Below are 10,366 nucleotides of genomic sequence, written 5' to 3'. Positions count from 1 at the left end.
CTATTATTTATATATATATATACATGTATATATATATGTATATATATATATATATATATATATATATATATATATATATATAATATATGTATATATAGAGGACAGAAGCAGATCTACGCACACCTGAAAGGGAACATTAAGACACACTACACATGACAATAATAACAGCATTCTCTAAAGCATAAAGCTCATCCACGCGCGAGTGTGTGTGGGTGTAATATAAGTGTGTTGAAACACACCAAGAGAGAGAGAGAGAGAGAGAAGAGAGAGGGAAAGACGAAAAGGAAGGGTGTAAATATAAGTGATGTTGCAACAGTACCAAGAGAGAGAGAGAGAGAGAGAGAAGAGAGAGAGAGAGAGAGAGAGAGAGAGAGAGAGAGAAATGGCTACTGTTTTAAATGATATTATTTTTCAGAATACCTAACCGTGACAAGGAAGTTTTTTTTTTCTTTGACATCGCGTATTCAGAATTTATAATTTTTCCCGTTAAAGGAAATAGTTAACCTATATGCCCACGGCACGTAAAAATAGATCAACATGAAATGACGGGTAATAGCGCGTATTTTTAAATTTCTTTAATTGTTTATCTGTTTATTTATAAATTTGTTCATTTATTTTATCTGTTATAATTACTGATCTCTTCATTCTGAGTTATTTGTTACCTTCTGTTGCTTCTTTCAAATGAACACCATGTTCTTTGGAAGTTTGAATTTCAAGTCAGTGGCCCCTGTGGGTTTGTTCCATAATAATTGGGTTCAGCTTCTGAATAATAATAATAATAATAATAATAATAATAATAAAGACCATAAACCACGTAGGAAGTGAATGTCCAGCACTTACACAGAAGCAGTATAAAAAGAGGTATGAATCAGTAGGAAAAGCCCTCCACTGGAGCCTCTGCAAGAACCACCCCGTAGCTTGCAGTAATAGGTGGTACGAACACCAAACCGAGGGAGTGACAGAAAACGGAGAGGCAAAGATCCTCTAGGTGCCAATAGACCAGACGTGACGTTGATTGACAAAGTCAAGAAGAAAGTATCACTCAATGATGTCGGAATACCATGGGACACCAGAGTAGATATGCAAGAAAGAGAAATATTGATAAGTTTCAAGAAATCAAAATAGAAATCAGAAGAATATGTGATATGCCAATGGGAATTGTACCCATAATCATAGGAACACTAGGCAATATCCCAAGATCCCTAAAAACGAACCTGGAAAAACTATATGCTGAAGTAGCTCAAGGACTCATGCAGAGGAGTGTGTTACTAGAAACGGCGCACATAGTCAGAAAAGTGGAGGTCTCCCAAGGCGGCAGCAAGAAGCAACCCGGAACCCCACACTATGAAAACTACCCAGTCGAATTGGATGGCAGTGACAAAGTAGTTATTTTTCCTTGAGATTTATCTATTAGTGCTTTGCTCCTTTTATCCATTTCATTTTTGTTTCATTGTTTTTTCATATTATAGTAGAAAACGTTCGTTTCCTAGAGGGATCATGCATTCCTCTCACTTTTCATTGTAATTTGGCTTCTTTTATAGGCATTCCTGTTCTCTCCTGAAGTAATTTTAATTCTATATTTTATATATACTAATACATACATTTCTTAGATCTTTCACGATGATTTTGTCCATACTTTACGCACTTGGGTTCACCACACCTCCACTGTGTGGTATGCTTGTCAGATACACAATATTCACATTCAGGTGTATTACAGAAATTTTTCCTTTATGTCCATACTTACTAGTTTTGACACTGTAGTGGTTTTGGAACACATGGTCTCTCACTCAGTTCTCTTGTTTGGCCCATGGTTTTAAATTCTAAGGGTAATTCTTGGCCTTCAAATTTCATCTCCGCTATTCTCAGTGATCTTCCATTACTCCGTCTACTGGTGTCATGGTAATTGCTTTATAGCAAAGAAAGATAAAGGAAAGGAAAACGCATCTCCGAGAAGTTCTGCAGCAAGGAGGCATTCGCGCATGTATTGAAGGTGCCTGGTCTCATGATGGTTCTAGAATCGGCAGGAGTTTTGTGGAACTTGACAGGCGCCGACGTGACGTGAGGAACGCCGTGATTTCTGATGCAATACTTCGTCGAGAAACTTCTAAATCATTCCCGTCGTCTCGGGAGCCTGGGACGTTCGCTGGTAAGCCCCGCCCCCCAGAATGCCTTATAAATACGACTGACGAAGTAGGAGAAGGCAGATCATCATCAGAGAGTCACAGATCTGATCAGTGAGAGCTCAGCAGCAGAGATCAGAGATCATCCGAGAGAGATAAGAGAAGAAGGAACCTACGAAGGATCAGAGAGGAAAAGGGCGCCCGAGAATTGGTCCAATTCTGGTCAAGTCGTCGTCAGGAGTGGACGACAGAGTTATTTCGACGTTGAGCAATACTTCAGAGAAGAAACGTTCTGCGAGAGGTTTTGAGAAGCTTATGCCCTTCGGGTATCAAGAATAGACATTATTTTCTGCAATACGGAGTCAAGAAGTCGTCTGCATCTGCAGTTCTCCTTTTGTGAAGCCATCGCTTCGAGTCGCAAAACTGGCCGGCAAGTACTTTCATTACCCCACCATTTCCCCAGTTCACGCATTGTAAGATTTTACCTTTTTTATGTAAATAGGAGATACCATTCTGCATTTATCTTTGTAAGTAAGCTTGTAAATAAACCTTTATTGTGTTTGAATATCTTTCTATATTCGTATCCCCAGTTTCAACTGTTGGTGTTGAATTCTTTTTGTTTATCATAATATCGAACTTGAAGCGGACCTCTCACGGGCCGTAACAACTGGCTATAGTATATTTCACAATCTTGTACATTGTTGTACTTTTTATGAGGGAATCTTGCAATATATTCTTTTCTATTGTTTCTTTATCATGATTCGGGAGTAGTATGGTACCCTGTGCACTGTTCATATTGCCATTTATTTTATATGTACCTTTATAATATCAATATGTTTTATAGTTAAGTAATTTTCGTATTGATATTTTGTTGTTGTTTCTGTCAACCTCATCTGGTCTTTTATCTGTGTAAATGACATTTCAGTAGATGAATGTCGACTCAACCGGAAGATTTCTAATTTCAATGCTTATATTTTCCTCTCTGCTCCTAATGTCAGGAATTTTGACCAACTTTCACTCCAAAAGAGGAAGTCGAAGTGAGTCAAGGTTGGATTAAGACGATATTTATGTATTTTTTTAGTTGGATTATAAGGTTTGCTCTGCACTGGAGCATAGGGTTCCAGTATAATTACACTGGAATGCTTCTTGGAATTTTCTAAGCAAAGGTTGTCTGAAGATGAGTTTTCAGGAGTAGCCAACTGTGCCGAGTCGCTACCATCAAAGGACCCCGGGGTCCTTGAATCTTTATTTTTATCTGTCATAAAGATTAAAATAAAAAACCTGGAAACCTTAAAAAGATATCATCAACCTTTCATGGAGTTTATTCTCCCACCAATGGTACGAGTAAGAACCGACCCCACAGGCGATGGCACAACATGATTAAAGTGGCCCAAGTGTAAGCCAAACTCGTTTAATAGGACTAAGAGTATTATAAAAATACAATCAACCCCACCCTAATCACATATGAGTGCCTCAGTGGCGTGCTCGGTATGGTCTTCACCTGCCACCTCGGTGGCAGCAAGTTCGATTCTCGGGCATTACATTGAGAAGTTAGAGATGTGTATTTCTGCTGATAGAAGTTCACTCTCGACGTGGTTTGGAAGTCACATAAAGCCGTTAGTTCCGTTGCTGAATAACCACTGGTTCCATGCGACGCAAAAACACCTTACAAACAAACAAAACCTAATCACATAAGGGCAAACCGGATAGAATGCCGAGAACCAAGTCCGAACATTTTCGTTCAGTTGGTGGTCCTACCACAGTTCCCACTATTTAGCTTCGGATATGAACCAATTTCGAGCTATGATATCTTTTCCTATTTATCAGGTCCAATGAATTTGAGTAAAAATGGAAACTTCCAAAAAAATGAATCCAAATATCATACTATAATGGGCGTAATGTCTGTCTGTCATTCAATCAATGGCTGGTCAGATGGGCATGAAACTTGGCAGGGTTATGGTGGGGACCCCTAAGATGGTTTGTAATGGGGTTTCATCCAACCTACCCCCCTCCTTTGTAGGGGGTGGGGGTGAGATGGGATTCCCTGAAATGGAGCTGTTTCTGGCCGTGAAACGAGGTTGGTTATTCCCGTAGACTTAGTTACTTAAGGACTTTTCATACATAATTTCTGTACAACTTCCCAGAGAAAGTCGTGAATATTTCAGCTCGGACACAATAGAAGATGAAAATTATCATCAATATCCGCAAGATTTTTTGAATAACTTAAATCCATTGGGACTGCCAGTGCACAAAATAATGTTGAAGAAGTACTGCCCGGTAATGTTGCTTCGGAATTTCGATCCTGCCAATGGACATTGCAATGGAATGAGGTACACCGTTATGGAGCTAAACTCCCACGTCATCAAAGCAGTGATAGCAATGGGCCCTCACACCGGCAAACGTCTGTTCACCCCCCGGATTCCTCTGATGCCTTCGGACAATCAGTTTCCGTTCCAGTTACGGCACAGGCAGTTTCCCATCAACCTGGCCTTCTCATTCACTGCAAACAAGTCGCAGGGCCAGACTTTGGATCGTGTTGGTGTGTTTCTGCCATCACCCATGTTCTCGCATGGCCAACTGTATGTGGCGATGAGCTGAGCAACTGACTCTGCTAACTTGAAATTAAGTTGTGGACAAACTGATAATATTGTGTACAAAGAGGTTTTTTTTTACGAATTTTCATACATAATTTCTGTACAACTTCCCCGGAGAAAGTCACGAATATTTCAGCTCGGACACAATAGAAGATGAAAATTATCATCAATATCTGCAAGATTTTTTGAATAACTTAAATCCATCGGGACTACCAGTGCACAAAATAACGTTGAAGAAGTACTGCCCGGTAATGTTGCTTCGGAATTTCGATCCTGCCAATGGACATTGCAACGGAACGAGGTACACCGTTATGGAGCTAAACTCCCACGTCATCGAAGCAGTGATAGCAACGGGCCCTCACATCGGCAAACGTCTGTTCATCTCCCGGATTCCTCTGATGCCTTCGGACAACCAGTTTCTGTTCCAGTTACGGCGCAGGCAGTTTCCCATCAACCTGGCCTTCTCATTCACTGCAAACAAGTCGCAGGGCCAGACTTTGGATCGTGTTGGTGTGTTTCTGCCGTCACCCATGTTCACGCATGGCCAACTGTATGTGGCGATGAGCAGAGCAACTGACTCTGCCAACTTCAAATTAAGTTGTGGACAAACTGATAATATTGTGTACAAAGAGGTTCTGTAGTAGGCATGTATAAAAATCGCCCTTATTTTAATATTGCTGAACAAATAGTACATATAAATTTTTCACTACTGCACCCGTATTTTATCACCCATCGTAGATGGGTAAGTTTGCTAGTATATGTAATGGTGTCTGAGACTCTTGGGCTTGATCGCAGGAACAAACTCCTGGGGTCCAAGAGCCATCCCCCCCTCCCCCAAGGTGGTCTTAAGTTAAGGGGGGGACTTACGAGGAAATTCTGTACATGACTTGTGTTCTGTATTATCGGTCAATGATTAACAGAACATATCATACATTCAGATAATTCATTGTTCCAGAATACATACTTTATATACATTTATTTGGAACTGCAACTTCACTATCAATCCACCCAACAGCTTTTGCTCTATGAATATTTTTTACGGTAAAGAAATGCAGGGAGCAACTTGAATCGTAGAATGTTATTTAGTTACTGAACATTTCGTGTCCGGCTTTTCACTCTTTATTCCAAATGTCAGGTTTTTATACACCTGTTACAACAACGAAAAGGGGCCATTAATGTGCAATTTAACTCGCATGCAAATGCAGTGAAGCGTAATTATAAAGTTCGTTAACGATAATATAGTATTCGTAATTTCTCCAGCGGATAACAAGAAAAAACCCATCAGGAAATGAATGAACGTGAAGGACAGTATTGTTATGCGATATAAGTCTCGTCATAATATATTCAATGGAACAAATGCCAATTTAGAATCTCATTTGAATAGTTCTGTGATCAACGTTAATATAAAAGAAAAACCTATAATGTCGAGAGAGGAAACTTGAAGTTTCTTAAATATATTAGTGAAAACCAAGTACAATTAGTGTTACAGAATGCGTTACGGTTCGAGAGAGAGAGAGAGAGAGAGAGAGAGAGAGAGAGAGAGAGAGAGAGAGAGAGAGAGAGCTCTGTTGTTTTAGTTGTAAAATCAATAATGAATCTGTATTCAGCATTTTGGAAAATTCAGTGGACTAAATTATTCCAGCTTCGGTTGACTCCGGTCTTCGATTCTGTTGTTGTACTACGCCCAGAATTCCACTTGAATCTGAATTCAAAGTAGACAGGACGCTGCTGGGAACGTTTGTGATTATAGATGAGTTGGAAATAAAATTTAGTCTTTACACTTGTATAAACAAGAATTATCATGAAAACAAGTAATTCTTTAACCCATCCTCTCTCTCTCTCTCTCTGCAGTTACTCGCTCTCAGGATATGAAAGTTCCTCCTTTCGAGTTCCATCTCCATTCCATCTATGCAGCGTTGTATATATATTTTTTCACTCCTCTCTTCTAACATTTCTGAATTATATCTTCTTTTCACCAGTTTCTGTCGATACTCCAGTCTATATATCTTTATTCCCATCTCCATCTCCAACCACTTTTTTCACTATATAATCCATGAGAAGTGCAAACAGCAACGGTAATAGAACATTACCATGTAGCACACCGGCTTTTACTGCAAATCCCGATGACGAGATTCTTGTCAACATTAACTTTGCATCTACTTGCGTTATGGATAATTTCCGCATGTTTTACACATCATAAGAAAGGTTTGTGAACACAGTGTAATATTTTCTTGTAATCAACATAGGCCATCAAAGTGGATTCTTAAGTTCCATATACACTGCTGCAGTTTGCTTCAGCTCAAATCTCTGATGTGTGTGATTCCTGCCTTCTCTAAAACCAGCTTATCAATTTCTATCTTAAGCCGATTGAGAATAAGTATACTGAATATTTTCATGACGACCATTGTAAGCAGCCCTTTTCTAATTACCACCTTTTCTCTGACTTTTAATTCATAATTCTCAGGCTTTGTCTCCTCATTCCATATACTACAAACCGGCTATAAAATTGGCGAGCCGAAGGTCAGTGCTGTATACAGGTTAACGACTTCACCCAGACAAACATCTATGAATCTATGTTAATTAGCTGTACGATAGGGCGAAACCTCATCGTAAGTATTGATCTGTTTTCCATTGTCCCTATATGATCTTGTTTTCTCTAAGCTGATTAACATGATGTTATTAGGAAGCGGACCTCATGTGAGTCTGGAGATGTCAGTAAGATGAAAGTACTAACAACATTTACGTTCTTCACTTATTCAGTTTGCGGCTTTATACAGATTCCATACTTAGCATGTGTTAACTCTTGTGAGATTTACACACACACACATTAAATATATATATGTATTTATATATATAATATATATATATATATATATATATATATATATATATATATATACACGTTTGTGAGCGTGCATTTTTATGTATATATTATATATATATGTATATGTATGTATGTAGGTATAAAATGTGTGTAATTGTGTATTTATGTATATGTATAAGTGTGTGCATGTATTTGTATAAACGTGCAAGGGCACGAGTTTATATTCAGTATATCTAAGGACATGAAGGCGTTGTCGCAACAACTCTAAAACCACCTGAATTTTAACTAGCAAGTAAGGTGATCAATCGCTCAGAAACAAAATCCATTTCTCGACAGGATAAAGATGATATGGCTCCCGTCCTCTAATGAAAGCTCTTGTCAACAATTCAAAAAGGAAATTCAATACACTGGGTAGAGAGAATGGTCCCCAGATTTCAAGTTGCTCAAGTGGTAGTGAATTTCGAATATTGTGGGGTTGTTAAGATTCAAAAACTTATGATGCTCTCGAGGCCCAACATAATCCTGCTAATCTGCCAAGGCAACTTTGGGTCAGTCGCCACTTCTTCAAAAAAGGAAAACGTCGTATAGCCTTCAGTAAAGGAACTCGCATCCAAGAATTTGGAGGGACCGTAGTTAATTATTAACCACCCAACGTAAGGGAATTAAATGGAACACTTACGGTATACCACTCAGTTGCCTCAGATAGCAGCATAGATAAGCCTTTTAATCATATGTAACAAATCTGAAACGAGAATAAGCTGTGCGCTTCTAAATACCCTTGAGATGTAATCAGCATCCTATCTGCCTTTAAATTCAAGTGGAGTTCGGGACGTACGTACAACACAAACGATGGCTGAAGCCAGCTAACTGAAGCTGAAATAATTTAGTCCACTGGATTTTCTAAAACGATGAATACTGCATCATATTTTATTTGATGATTAAAAAACAGATCTCTCTCTCTCTCTCTCTCTCTCTCTCTCTCTCTCTCTCTCTCTCTCTCTCTCTCTCCATAGCACATTCTGTTATACCAATTGTAATTGTTCTTCACATGAGAATTTAGGAAGCTTGAAAACTCCTTCCCCGACATTGTAAGTTTTTTTTTATATGTCACAGTTGATCACAGGACTATTCAAATGAGATTCTAAATTGGCATTTGTTCCATTCAATATATTATGACGAAACTCGTATTGCATAACAATACCGTCCTTCATGGTCATTCATTTTCTGATGGTTTTTTTCTTATATCCGCTGGAGAAGTGATGAATATTATATTATCGTTATCGAACTTTATGATTACTCTTCGATTCATTCACTTACGAGTTAAATGGGGAGTTAATGGTCGTCCTTCGTAACGAATGTATGAAAATTTAAAACATTAAATTAAAAAAAAAAGGAACAGACAGTTGCCAAACGTTTGTTTGACAATTCAGGTTATATCCTTCATATTGTGGGGAGTGGGATTGCAGACATTTGCATAAATATGCCAATGTATTTCCTACCCGTCTCTTACTTTTCTTTATCGGAAAACATTATATATAGATGAAAAATAATTGGGTGGAATGGTAGTGCAATTTCATTTGCAAATAAATGTAGATAAAACTCGTACTATGGAACAATGAATTATCAGACAGCACACTTAGTTCTGATAATTACTTGCCAGTGTTACAGAAGAAATGCTCAGCAATTCAGAAGTCCTAAAAATTTCGTATTCGCCTAAAGAGTGAAAAACACCCGACAATATCCACCTTTTGAAAATGAAATGCTACGAAAAAGTAATAAATAACTCATTCAATCGCGAAAAGAAAACAAATTCTCAGAAAGGTTATCATTGATGTCTTCCAACAAACACTGAATAATTCTGGCGACAGAAATCATAATAACGAACTTCGGAATTTCGTAAATTCCACTTGATTCTCCTTTCCCAAAATCCGAATCATCTCCACTGAAACACTGGAAAACAAAAGAAGCACTGGGAAGAAAACCGTCGCCTCTTCCCGATAACCATCCTGGGGAAACTGGTAAACTATTTCATGAAGAAAATGCAGTCAAGACAAAGCCTGGAAAACCGGCGATGTAAGCAGGCCACAAGAGTAATGAGTTTCGGCCAGAAAATCACTTTGCAAACCTTCACTCAATCGTTCTGTTTTTTGAGAAGGGCGTCGTGCTCCCTGAGGAGGAAGAGATGATGTTCGCGATTAACTGGCGTCCGGAAAAAACTCGACTCCTGAAAACTGCAAGATTAATAACGCTGCATGAAATTAGCCCCGGTGGCGGGCTTAGCGTCTGGAGAAGAAGAGGATTAGGCAGAGACTCTTTAATAACCTTCTGAAGGAAGAAAGGCGTCTGATGAAACACGTTTTTCTTAATGGCGGTAAACATTTGCGATGGTTGTCCGACACAAGCGTTACATTTATACGAGAGGGATGCGAGCGAGCATAAAATAAAATCTAAGTATAATTTTAATCATTATAACAACCGAGGGATTCTGTTCACGCAGACAACACAAATAATAATATCGCATTAAAACAAAAACAGCAAAATGCAAATATGAGAAACGAAAATTCATAACAGCGTTGGTCTCTAATGCAACGTCAAAGTTTCCATGCTGCCTGGAGCCTTTGAAATTCTCTTTCCGAAGTTGATTCAACACAAAAGTTACATTATATGAAGGATTTGTGGGTAAGTATAAAATACAGAAGAAACATAATTATAATAATTGTAATTACTAAGGAATGCTGTACACGCAGGCAACACAAATAATAATAAATTTCACGTTAGAACAAAAACAGGAAACGAATGATAATAATAATAATTTAAAAAAAATGAAA

The sequence above is a fragment of the Macrobrachium nipponense genome, chromosome 16 (assembly GCF_015104395.2).
Source record: "Macrobrachium nipponense isolate FS-2020 chromosome 16, ASM1510439v2, whole genome shotgun sequence".
In the NCBI taxonomy this organism is placed as follows: domain Eukaryota; kingdom Metazoa; phylum Arthropoda; class Malacostraca; order Decapoda; family Palaemonidae; genus Macrobrachium; species Macrobrachium nipponense.
This window is presented reverse-complemented; position numbering follows the sequence as displayed.